Genomic DNA, 14,324 nt, shown 5'->3' with positions numbered 1-14,324 from the left:
AAAGGAAATATCAATCTAAATTCATGAAATAAATGAATCATCCAATTAAATAAATCTACTTAGTTAAAATTCATTGTGAAGAATTTAAATTGTTCATTCCTATCTAAGTTTTCCAATCACTTGACAAAATGATTTCCCATTTATCTAATCTAGATTGAATTGTTGGGACCTATCCAATTTTTAATCCCCTTTAGAATTTACAAATAGTGATACAATAAAATTTGATAAATTAACACTCCTTTTCTATGTATGTATATTCATATTATAAAATTAATAATTATAAAACAAGTTATTCAAATTAGTGTTAACATAATCTTAATATATTAATATTATTAATAAATTATTATATTTTTATTCTATTTAAAAGCTATTAATACCTAATCTTACTTTGATTAAGTTTTATTTATGGAAATAATAACTACTGATTTATTTATTAGTGGTTAAATAAAATAAAAATGTAGATAATAGTTGTACAGAGAATATAGTTTACACAAGGCACCAATAATTTAATTTTTATCTAAAGAAAAGAATAAAAACAAGAAAACGAGATTCATATATGGGTAATTTAATTTTTATCCAAAGTTTTATTAAAAACAAGAAAACAAGATTCATGCACGGGTAATTAATTTTTATTCACAAAGAGAAGAATTAATTCTTGGAAAAATAACTAAATAGGAAAAATAGCTTTTTTGCACAAATCTAGACTTAAAAAGAAAAGAAAGCAAAAGCAAGATCTCTTTCCTTGTTTTTCCCTAAAGAAAATTAATTAAATAAATAGATATCCTTACATGCATTTTTAAGGATAAAAAGTTTACTTTTTTTTTAAAACAACAAATACATATATATTTTTTTTAGAATTAATAGAAATTCCTTTATTAATTTTTCTAATTAACTAAGATGGTAGATCTTTTATATGAAATAAATTCTAAGAGAGAAAATAAACTATTTCTTGCAAAATACAAAGTTCACCTATGTCAATTAAAAGAATGTGAAGAGAGGAGAACTTGGATGCTCGAAGCTCAATGTAGAATCCTGTCCAAATTCTTCAAGCTAGCCTCCCTTGATCCTTCTTTGCAACTTTGTGAAATTTCTTCAAAACAACTACTCAACAATCCTACAATGAAATGTGACTACAAAAAAAAACCTACTACTTTCAATAACTTGAGAAAATTTCTTTCTTCAAAATAACCAACTCCCTCTTTTTAAAAACTTGCATACATTATATGGAAAAGATTCCTCAATTCCACTATCAAGAGAATTATTTGAAAGAAATGATTCTTTTCCAATATTGGATCCATGCAAAATTGATTAATATCTTAGTGGGGGGAGTTACATGCAAGGAAATTAGAGAATGAAGATTCCTGTAGAAGCTTCTAATTTCTCCTACAACATGTGCCTATTTGAAAATGGGAAATTAAATAATGCCTATTTAAATTATATTCTCTAAGTGTGTATGCGGGTCCATTATTTAACCTTTTATAATAATTATTCAACCATATTCCATAGCTCAAGCACAAAAAGATATAATAGTAATTGTATCAAATCAAAAGTGATAAAGGAGGGTTATGACATGCTTCCCCCCTTAAATTGTGCATCGTCCCAACGCACTTATTCAATGTATCCATAAAAGAGTATATAGTTCATGATTAGTCTATAACAAAAAGGGAAACAACTATTGCATTTCCCTAGTATCTTCCCATGTGGCATTTATTTCATCATATTGCTTCCATTGTACTTTGCATTGATCAACCTCTATGTTGTGCAATTGGTACTAGTGCCTCTCCAAGATTTTGAATGGCTCTATCATTATTCCCCCCATTTCCTGGACCTGTAAGGCATCCCGATTCAAGATATGTTTTTCATCAGGCACATACTTTTTAAGAAGAGATACATGGAAGACATCATGGATTCAGCTCAATTGGGGAGGTAAGGCCAACTGGTATGCAACTGGATTAATTCTTTCTAAGATCTCAAATGGCCCAACATAACGAGGTGCAAGCTTAGTCTTTTTGCCAAAACTTATGGAGCTCTTATGTGGTCTAACCCTTAGGAAGACTTTTTCTCCCAACTCAAACTCCCTGGGTGTCTTGTTCTTGTCTGCATAACTCTTCTGCCTATCTGAAGCTTCCTTCAATCTTTGCCTAATTTCCTTAGTTTTCCTTTCCATTTCCTTCAACATATATGGTCCAATTATTGTTTTATCTTCAAGATTGTCCCAAATCAAGGGTGTTCGATATGTCCTACCATACAATGCTTTAAAAGGTGTCATTCCCAAATATGTTTGATATATATTATTGTAAGCAAACTCCACTAGTGGTAAGTACTCTTCCCATTTCCTCTGTTGGTCCTTGTAGTACATGTGAAGTAGGTCTTCAAAAATCTGATTTGTCCTTTCTATTTGACCATCAGTTTCAGGATGGTATGTGGTACTAAAATTTAGTTGAGTTCCCAAAGCTGATTGAAGAGTTGTCCAAAACCTTGAAGTAAATCTAGCATCTCTATCTGATATAATTTTCTTCGGCATCCCATGCAACCTAAATATTTCCTTAACAAAGTGCCTTGCCAAGGTAGGTGCATCATCCATTAGATTCCCTGGTATAAAGTGTGCCACCTTAGTGAGTTTTTCAATTACCACCATTATTGTATCATGCCTAGAAGGTGACATGGGCAACCCTTGCACAAAATCCATGCTAATAACTTGCCACTTGTGTTGAGGTACATCATGTAAATGTAATAATTCAGCTAGATGTCTATGCTCTGCCTTTACCCTTTGACACTCCAAACATTTAGCCACATACTTAACTATGTCATTCTTCATCCCTTGCCAAAAGTATAGCTTCTTTAGATCTGCATAAAGTTTATTAACCCCTAGGTGCCCTGAGTTATGAGCCTCCGATAAGACTACCTTCCTTAAGTCCCCTGAACTAGGAACATAGATTCTCTTATTGTATCTGAGCAACCCTTCTTCATCTAATGTATACCCTTCAACCTTAGGATCCATTGGATCGTATTCTAGAGTCAATTTGACTTGCTCATACCATGGGTCATGTCCCTTCTCATCTATTACTTGCCCTTTGAAAGTAGTTTTGAATGTTGCTATAGTCATCAAGTGCCTTCTCCTACTTAAAGCATCTGCCACCCTATTTTCCTTCCCCTTAATATTTTCAATTTCAAAATCAAATTCACTTAAAAATTCTAACTACCTTCTTTGTCTAGAATTTAAGTGGGGTTGAGTGAAAATGTACTTTAGTCCTTGATTATCAGATTTTAACTCAAAGGGCTTCCCCAGTAAGAAGTGTCTCCATTTTTGTAGGGCATGCACAATTGCTGCTAATTCTAAGTCGTGGGGCGCATAATTAACTTCATGAGTCTTGAGCTTCCTAGATTCATAAGCTACTACCCCTTCATCTTGGATAAGTACTCCTCCTAAACCTTCAATAGAAGCATCAGTTACAACTGTGAAGTGTCCATTCAGATCTGGTACCCTTAAAATGGGTGTTGAAGTTAGTTTTTCTTTCAAATTTTGAAATGCTTTATCACTTTGCTCTGTCCACAGAAACTTTTTACCTTTCCTATGTAATGATGTGATAGGGTTTGCTATCTTAGAGAATCCTTCCACAAACCTCCTATAGTACCCTGCTAGCCCCATAAAGCTTCTTACCTCTGAAAAATTTTTAGGGATTCACCATTCTACAATTGCCTTTATCTTATCTAGACCAACTGCTATTCATTCCTTAGATATGATATGCCCAAGGTAGTGAATCTTTTCCTCGAAGAAGGCACATTTTGATAGTTTTCCATATAACTTATGTTCCCTCAACCTTTGCAAAACCATTTGTAAGTGTACTAAATGTTCCTCCTCATTCCTAGAGTAAATCAAGATGTCATCCAGAAATACCAAGACAAATTTGTCCAAGTAGTCATGGAGTACACTATTCATTAGGTTCATAAATGCAGCTAGGGTATTGGTTACACCAAAAGGTACTACTATGAATTCATAATGCCCATATCTAGTCCTAAAAGTTGTCTTCAGAATGTCCTCTTCTTTAATTCTGAGTTGATGATATCCTGATCAAAGGTCTATCTTCGAAAAAATTGCTGCTCCTTTCATTTGGTCAAAAGATCCTCTATTTGAGGTAAGGGATGTAGTACCCCTTCTCAATCAAAATTTTAGACTCATGGTTGACTTTAGTTGACTGTTCAGTGGATACATTATTGTTATATTTGATTCAGACTCTATGCGATGTTATTACATGATTTAACTTAATATGTAGTGTATGCTTTCATGCAGTATTTCATTACTTAGGGTAAATGTGATTTTTATGGATTACTGACATGGGCTGACATTTACTTTAAATGTGCGATGCGTTATTTACATGGTTCATGTTTGCAAGTGTATGGGATGCAAGGGGATGATTTTCCTTCACTCACTTCGGTGAGACAGGGAGTGTCACGATTCTCCTTCATTGGTGTGTGTGTCATGTGTGTTTATATATTTGTCTATATGCATGTGTGGATTCTTCAATGCAGAACATTGCAAGTACAAGTACCGGGTAGGTATGAGGTATCGACTCCAACTGGTTTCACGGGTTTGAGCATGCCTTATTTGTCCGAGGGGAGTGGAGGAGATAGTTTTTAGACCCTGGTTTGACCCGCAGTCACACTCATGTGAGTGTTGTCAGTCGGCTGTCTTTTCCCGTTTGATCGGTATGCGAGTCATAGTGCTTTGGTATTTTCATTTTGTGAGTCGTCATTTGGCCTTCTCTTGTTTCGTGTGCTTCCAATTATTTGAAAAGATTTAAATTGAGTAAATTGTGTTATTTTGTTTTGGCATATTTAATTTAATTAATATGCCTTGAGTTTAATGATTTAAATAAATGGAGTTGTTAAATTAAATGGTTAAATTGCATGTTTTATTGTGAAAATAGTTGTATTAAATTGTTTGAAAAATAAATTAGTTAAATGACTATGCTATTTAAATTTTAGTGCAAATGTTGAGTTAAATTCATTTGGGGAAAAGAAATTAAATAATAAGCATTCCCATTTACCTTTTTGGTTAGCTTTTAGATTTTATTTTTATGTAAAAAGAATTGTGTCATGGAAAAGGGAAATTAGATTTTATTACTTTTTAAATATCTTATTCCTATTGGTGGAGGAAACTTTTAACCTTAAAAGTTTAGGTTGAAAATATTTTTGGCTATATTACCTGTGAGTTCACGGGAAGAAGAGGAGGCATTTTTGAAAACCAAAACTTCAAAACCATTTGGAAGGAGGAAGTTGGATTTTGGAATTGGTATGCAGGATTGAAGCTCATCCACTATTTTCTTCCTGGATTGCTTTGCAGGTAGGGAGATTTCTTTCTTATGTTGCAATAAAAATTTGAATGTTTTGAGCTTTCTTCCCTGTGTGTGCGAGTAAAATTTGTTAAAACTTATTGGAGATTCTTGTTGAAAGTTTGAATTGGAAATAGAGTAGTTTGCTATTGAATTTGATTAAATCCAAAATCAATATGTGTATGTTGAAAAGAAATTGCCCAATATCTTGTTGGCTGTGTGCTTCCAAGTTCTTTGTAAAATTTAGTTTTTGATGATTTCCTTTATTTGTGTAGTAAGGAATAGATTTTTTTTTTCTGTTTAATTGCAAGTTTTTATTTGTCCAAAATTTGGGGGTTATGTTGGAAAAATCTTGTTAATTTGCCTCTTTGCATGATGCAAGTATTTTTCCTGTGTGTGAAAAATTAAAAAAATGAACCAAATCCCCTCTTATTTCTTTAAATTCTTTTGAAATTTGCCCAAGAACTTTATATTTGGGTCTTTTATGCTTTAGTGATTTACTAGAATCCCTTATTGAAAAATATCGTTGCAAGATTAAAATTTTGTTCATTACCGGTGATTTTGTGCAGTGTAGGAATGCTTTAATTTTTAATTAATTTTTTTTAAATAATAATAGTAATTAAACCCCACGTGGCAGGGTATTCCCACCACTTGGGATGGTATGACTGCTACCGTAAGGTAGCAGCACTACCAACGGTAGTGATTGCTACCAGTTGGTAGCAACACTACCAATTGGTAGTGTCTACTACCATATGGTAGCAACACTACCAAAAGGTAGCTTGCCACCGCTTTTTAACTTATTCATCATCGTGGTTTTATTATGAAATTTGTTCGCTGTGTAATAACAGCGTGAGAGTAAATTTATGTTTTTGTTTTTCAATATTACTATACGTTAGGAAATTAGGAATCATCACAAGCATATATAAAAATACTAATCTAGCTCAATCATGAAAGCTTAAAAGTAATGATCTATCCTAAGACACACTCAATAGAGAAATGAAATCAAAAACATTCAATATTAAAGATTATGCAAACCAGATGTAGATTTGAATGCTCCTTCATGCGGCTCCATTGTCCTTCTTTCTTCAAATAGCCTTTGTTTGTGGATCTCACCTTCAAGTGCATACACCTAATATGAAAGCAAGATTGACATTGGCACAAGAATACTTGAAGCTTGATTGACTAAAAAGAAAGTGATTATCTGATTATCTGATTCTGTGATTCGACAAAGTGATTAGATTGAGATTGAAGAAATTCATCCAATTTATAGAGAAATTGGAGAAAAAGATCAAATTAGCATGATTGAATTCGAATGGCAATTGCAAATCAAACATGTCAATTATGACAAATTATGACAAATTATGCACTTGCTATGCAAAATTGATTGATTGATGATTTATGACAATTTATGACAAATTTCTATGTCAAAATTGATTGATTGTCAATTATGACAAATTGAATTGTCATTCCCATGAAATTAGGAGAAAAATAGGAGGGAATTGAAATTAGAAATTAGGAAATTAGAAAAATTGAAATTGATGAAAATTAGGAATTAAGAAATTAGGTAAATTAATTAATAATTTGTCATTTATTAATTAATTCACAAAAGAGGAATAATTAGCCAATTAAATGAACATTTAATTGTGATGAGAAGACTTAGGATAAATAAATAATTTATTAATCCTAAAGAGAGAAATAACAAACAGGGTTAAATGATTAAGTCACGAAACCCTAGAAGATGAATTAGCAATGCGAGAATGACAATTAGGTCTTGACAAAAGATAATTAATGTCGATCATGATTTTGAATTGATAAATGACCAATGTGATAAATGCTTTGATTGATTGACAAACTAACCGAGATTGATAAAGAGACCAAATTGATAAGCGTCAATTGACAAGGAACAATGAATAATTGATCCAAATTGACATGATTGAAAAGAACGACAACGATCGATGACAAATTGATTGCAAAATAACAAAACTGACAAGATTGAAAATGACCACAATCGATGACAAATCGATCACAAAATGACAAGATTGAAAAATGACAACGATCACCAGATGACAAAATTGATAAGAGGACAAAACCCTAATTAGGATTGACGATGTCCAAAATGATGACAAATGAACACGCACATTGATGCGACAAGATAAGATTGACCAAAATCATGACTGAAGATTGTTGTCGACAAGACCAATTTCAGAAGCAAGACGATTGATGAATGTAGAAGAATGACTCGATGCTCACAAATGATAAAGATCAAGTGCGAAACATAGGAGAAATGTTAATGCAACACAAAAACCTAAAATGAGGCAATGCGCAAATGTTAAAGTATGACTCCGCAAGCGTTGACCATTTTTAGGTGTCTACATTTTGCCCCTCTTTGAGACAATGCGATTTTAAGCATTGTTTCAAAGAACAATAATGAAAATGCCCCAGACAATAATAATGACATATGCATGCCCCCTCAAGGAATTGGCCAGAAACATGCAGAAAAGAGGCCAAGTGATCGATAAAAATGATAGTATCGAACGGACTGACAATCGGAGATCGGATGCATGCAGGACAAGCAATTTAAAGTGCAAAAGACCACGACCAACATAAGATGGAGAGGATGCACCTCCATCTAGGCACTGACAAAGATCTATAAATGGGACCAAGAGGGTGAAAAGAGCTCATTTGCACTAGCCAAAGAGGAGGATTTGTTGCTCTGGACAAGGACACTTGCAGATAGATGGCGAACATTCCAATGGTAGATCACCTCGGAGAACATGTATGTACCTATAGATGACCAGACGATGCAGGAGCAGTGGTATGGATCTCAAAAACCCATATTTTCAATTTCATGAATTTTGATTGCTTGCAGGACATTGCGGGGCCCACAGAAACTACAAAAACTGAGTTATGCACCTATGTAGGGCGAATCTTGCACTTGTGTCATGTCTTCTATGCTTGTGTAAGGGTACACAGGCATAAGATATGTGACACAGGTGTAGGAGTTAAGACACAGGTGCAATTGTGCATTTATGACTCAATTTTGATTCAAAACTGCATGCAAATGACCCGAAAAGGGGGGGATAAGGGTAGGATAGGGTAAAATAGATAAAGAACACCCTGATTTGGCCATGAAACAAGGAAATGTAGCCTATAGGAACAAACCCTAATACTGACAAAATTATGCCCCAATTGTGATGCAGAGACGACAGTATCCGTTGATCACACGGGAGAACCGACCAGACTGTTTCATGCTACGACATAGACTCAGGAGCACAGACAGAGATATCTTAGCAGGACTTGGGATATATTATATCACATTCATGCCCAAGATTAGGGCAAACATAGGATTTCTTACCGCATTGGCAGAGCGATGGCATTCAGAGACCTCCTCATTCCATCTGTCGACTGGAGAGGCAACGGTGACACTAGACGATGTATGGTGCATCCTCCGCATTCCGATACATAAGGAGATGGTAGAGTATGACCCAGTGACAGGGAGAGATGTGTTATGTAGGCTATTTGAGTGTGATGCAGATGATCTGGACATCGTGGACAGAGAGATCCGCTGGGAGACCATGGCAGCAGAGTATGATCAGCGATACGTGGTGATAGCAGTAGTGATAGCATGCTTACTAGCAGGAGATAGACGAGGACATGGATTCCCTATTGGATGGGGAAGAGTGCTAGAGCGGATGGTGACAGAGGGGATAGTGTACGCATGGGGACCATGTGTACTAGCTATGCTATATTTTTAGTTGCATCAGATAGCATATCAAGGAGTGCAAACTTTGAGCTGTGGAGTTACATTGCTACAGGTATGGGCATTTGAGCACATAGCCATATATCGATCGATTACAGAGAGACAGGTGGTACCACACCGACCATACATGTATTGCTATGGGGGAGCATTGAGATAGGGTCCATTTGGATACATATTGTACTGGCGACATGAGCTAGACAGACTGAGAGAGTTCACATGGAGGCCATATCTTGATTGCCCTGGATGGTCAGATGATCATGAGGAGCTACCATATTGTAGATAGGAGAGATACCTGATTGGGTGACCAATGAATCACCAGAGAGTGATTGAGATGTACCTACCAAAGAGAGTTAGATGACAGTTTGGAGAGAGGCAGGATGTACCTAGGAGGACTGCATGCTTTGCCCGATCTCATAGAGAGACGAGTCAGTGGGGGAGTATGATTCAGCCACACATAGCATATGCCGACTTTGCACAGCTATAGCATAGATAGTGGGATTGGAGGTCAGATGTGGTGGATGCTGGGATGACAGAGGAGTATGAGATATGGTTTGCACGACGACGGCCAGTGCCATTGACTGATCCTGATATTCTAGTACCGAGGAGACAGGAGGACTTTCCACTCACAGGAGAGGAGGGAGATGAGGATGACGAGGAGGATGAGGGTGGGGATGAGGATGAGGGGAATGATGAGGACAGAGATGATGGTGGGGAGGATGATGATGGAGATGATGGTGAGGATGACGATGATGAGCCAGACTCAGTTGATCAAGAGACATTACAGGATATTCCCATAGAGCCGGAGACAACTAGGACAGAGGAGATGGAGATGTGCAGGGTTACCATAGCGAGTCAGCAGGATCACATTGCGACATTAGAGAGACAGCAGGATCAGTTCAGAGTGGAGATAGCCAGACTCACAGCGGCTCGAGATACAACAATAGCTCAAGCACAGCGAGAGGAACAAAGAGTCACTGAGTTCATTGGGTCGATTAGAGATGCCAGTACACGTGAGATGGCACAGATGCTGGTAGAGATTGGAGAGGAGATATGCCATTGGAGGACACTATATGAGGGTGTCGTTCCACCAGAGCAGAGGGCAGCTTCATATCAGGCACGATCGAGGACAGAGAGCAGGGCACGCTCTCGGAGGTCATTGAGCAGCATGGGGTGAGTGGACCTATGAGACCACCATAGCCAGGACCAGGAGGGATATCATCCATGAGACATGGCAAGGATGAGGAGGACAGAGGGAGTACCTAGTGACAGAGGCACGTACTCGTTTATGACAGATAGATGACATATGTAGTTTGATATTATGTGTATATGGTGAAAATGGATACAATAATAACAAGATTAAAGGCTAAATGAACTCAACCACAAAACCCTAGCCTAACAACAACAAAGATCCACCATAACATATGAAGATTACCTAAGATAATGCAAATCAAATGAAATCACAAAGATTATACCATCACATGTCCAATAGGGTTTTGATCTTCATTCTTCATATCTCCATTGATCTTGCTTGATATATTTGCTCTCAGATTTTATATGCACAAGAGCTCAACAAAGAACGGAATGTGGTTGCAAGTAGGATCGTAGTGTAGTTAGTTGCATAAAAGATCATTAGCTATTAGGGTTTGATAATGAAGGAGGCATCTCCTTAAATAGAAGACACCATAAGAAATGGAGGGATAAGATTGAGAGGTGTAAAAAGAGAGGTCGGCTAGGATTAGAGGGTAGGTAGAGGAAATAATAAAATAATGAAAGAGGTAGGTAGTGTAGGAATTAAGAGATGAATGACATGTGTCATGTGTAGAAAAAGCTAATGAATTAATTAAATAAATAAAGATTTATTTAATTAATAGAAGAAATGAGATAATTAAATAAATAAAATATTTATTTAATTTAGAAAAAGGATAATTTAAATAAATAAATGTATTTATTTAAATGAGAAATAAGGCTAGAAGAGGATAAATGAATTAATTAAATAAATAAAGAGTCACGGGAGAGATTCCCGTCATCTCAGAGATTGCGACCTGAGCTGACAGCTGAGGAGCGAGCTGCATCAAGGAGATGGGCTTGAGACATGTGCTATATGTGTCTAAGTTTCGGGCAAACATGGGTTTGTTGACTGCGCTTGCGGAGAGATGGCACTCAGAGAGGTGAGATGACTGTCACCCTGGAGGATGTCTATAGAATATTGCAGATACCGATTGATGGAGATTTGATTCCATATGATCGTGATGGAGACAAGGAGGCATTGAGATGGGTGTTCCAGGATCCCGGATTAGAGATGAGGGCAGGGCATGTGGCATGGGACACCATGACAGCCACAGGGTTAGCATTGCCAGCTGTGATCGAAGGAGCTATCAGTGGGTTCCTGTGTCCGGATAGGGCGACACGGGGGTTGGTAGTGGGCTGGGGAGGAGCACTGGATACACTGGTGATGCAGCACACCAGATATGCTTGGGGACCATGTGTGCTGGCCCACTTATATTATGAGCTTCACCAGTTTGTATACCATGGGTCAGTGGGATTGGGCTACGGGGTGACACTACTGCAGGTTTGGGCATATGAGCATCTGTCGATTACCCGACCGATACACTTCAGGGGTAGAGGTCATGGACGTAGCTTTGTTCATTTATATGACATGATCACCTCGCAGCCGCGGATTGGCAGGTTAGAGCATTGGCGGCAAGTGATAGATGACATTGATGTAGTCATCTGGAGACCGTATCTGGGATGCGAGGAGTGGGAGGATGATGCAGTGGAGCTGCCCTACACCTTCCGGAGTAGGTACCTAATTGGGCGGACACCCTATGTTTTGGAGAGACAGCTAGTGGATAGGGTATGTAGGCAGTATGGCAGGATCCAGAGGATGCCACGAGGCTCGGGTATGTATGCCTATACAGTTAGGGATCAGGCGCATTTTGGATCGCTATTGTCATATGATCAGGTGCTGACACAACTGGCAGAGATGGTGCCCCTACCTTGGGATATGTGGCCAGAGATCGAGGACGTCGGGATGGATGCAGAGTATGCGGCATATTGGGCAGAGCATCCATTCCCCCGATTGACAGATCCAGGAGAGCTACTGGAGGGAGATGGAGGAGGAGATGATGATGATGATGGTGGGGGTGATGGGGGCAGAGGCTGATGGAGGTGGAGGGGAGTAGTTGGGGAGAGGAGAGTGGCACCTCGGAGGGAGGGTGGATAGGAGGGACAGGCTCAGGTGGTGAGGGGTCGCGGTGGATTGCCCCTATAGATACTAGTAGGACAGGGTCCTAGAGCATAGGGACAGAGACAAGTACAGGTGCCAGTACAGGCATAGGAGTAGGGATGGAGATAGGTACAGGTACCTAGGCATGTACAGAGATGGGTACCTATTCAAGCACCAGTACAGGTACAGGAACAGGGGTAGGCACTCGCAGAGAGAGAGCCACAGGCAGAGGCAGAGGGGGGAGATCCAGAGGAGGATGAGCTGATTGAGCTCAGGAAGATCTGCCAGGGCCAGGTAGATGAGATATAGGATCTAGAGAGGGAGAGGGACCGACTCAGGACTAGGCTCAGGGATACTGAGTGGGAGAGAGATCAGGCAATTCAGCGCTACACAAAGGCTGAGACAGCGTTGAGGGCAAGGAGGCAGGCGACGGAGGACACAGGAGCAGGCTATGCATATGTCCTGCGAGCAGGAGAGGAGATTGCTTACTGGAGGGACCTCTATTATGGTGCCGTGCTAGTAGATCAGCGGGCAAGGAGCTTCCATAGACCATCGCGGACAGTGACAGCTACGGGAGGGAGCCGGAGGAGACAGGCATCGAGTGGTGGGGTCATGGGTCCTCCACCACCACCAGATAGAGGAGACAGGAGGGATGATCCTGGGGCAGGTCCGTCTAGGGCTCAGATTCTGTCGAGGCCAGGTGACTCCGAGGGAGGGAGTTCATCATAGCCTTAGAGGGCTCCCTATGTATCAGTATTGTACCATTTTTGTATTGTAGACACCTGCAGGTGATTTTGTAGCCATCTGATTTTTTATTTTTTTTTTGACATTATTGTATCATGACACTTTTGATTATATATATGAGATGATTCATTTTTGTGGTAGCTATATGCATGTGTACCTATGTGATGAGATGTTTCTATGTGATGCTTATGCTATGGATGCAAATATGTACATGGTGTAATGCAATATATTTTTTGTTCTTTTATGTTTTATATGTGTATGCAAGATGCAAATGTGAATGTATGTAATGTAGATGAATATGACAATGCAAATGTAAATTGTGCTAATAGGTGTTGTGTGCAGGATGTGATGCAGTTGTGATATCTATATGTATGTATGAAATGCTTATATGTGGAAATGCAGGTGCAACTACATGAAATGCAAATGTTTTTGATGTGTCATTATACTCAATCATGTGATAGCAGGCTACGCTGACTCAAGAAGGACGATGGAAGTCAATCAAGAAAGGGGGATGAAAGATAGAAGATATGAACGTGAAAGAGTTTCTTGTGCGTTATCATCATTGAGCTTTATTATGGCAAAATAGGTTATGACAATCGAGGCATATGTTCGACCCAGAAAGTCATTGTACCTGTTTGCAGGGAGATAAGATAGTCACAAACAAGGAATGCCCCAGTTCATACTAGACTCACAATGTCCTCATATCCTTGGACAAGTCAGAGCATTACTAAGAGACAATCCACAGATAGCAAATGCAAATACGTGATGATACCCCATCCTTGCCTTTCTAGTCAAAGACATCCTGGAGATAGAATCTCTAGTCAAAGACATCCCGAAAAAGCTAAAAGACATGTCACAAAAAGATAAAATCAAAAGAAAACCAAGACTCGACACTAACATCCATTGTAGTCCTCAAGTTTAGTGTCTCTTGTCACTTGTATAAGTCTTATTTGATTGTGGTCACAATGTTTACTTTCACACAAAAAGGATAGATAGCATTGAACCATATGTTGTCTGAGTCTGTTGAAAGATTTGATTTGTTTGAAGCCCATTGTTGCCGCTATGTCTCATCTGAAACTGACTGAATCCATGAAGCTGATACTTTATTGTGAAGAAGATGAAACTTTATTGCGGATTGTGCGTGGATAGACTGAAGGAAGCTGGAAGAAACTATACTCCTTGAAACATGTGATGTTCTCAGTTCCACACCCATCACTAGATGTAGGATTTGCCTTAGCCATAGATAGGATCTGACTTATTA

This window comes from Cryptomeria japonica, chromosome 7 (genome assembly GCF_030272615.1).
Source record: "Cryptomeria japonica chromosome 7, Sugi_1.0, whole genome shotgun sequence".
Classification (NCBI taxonomy): domain Eukaryota; kingdom Viridiplantae; phylum Streptophyta; class Pinopsida; order Cupressales; family Cupressaceae; genus Cryptomeria; species Cryptomeria japonica.
Note: the sequence above shows the minus strand (reverse complement) of the source record.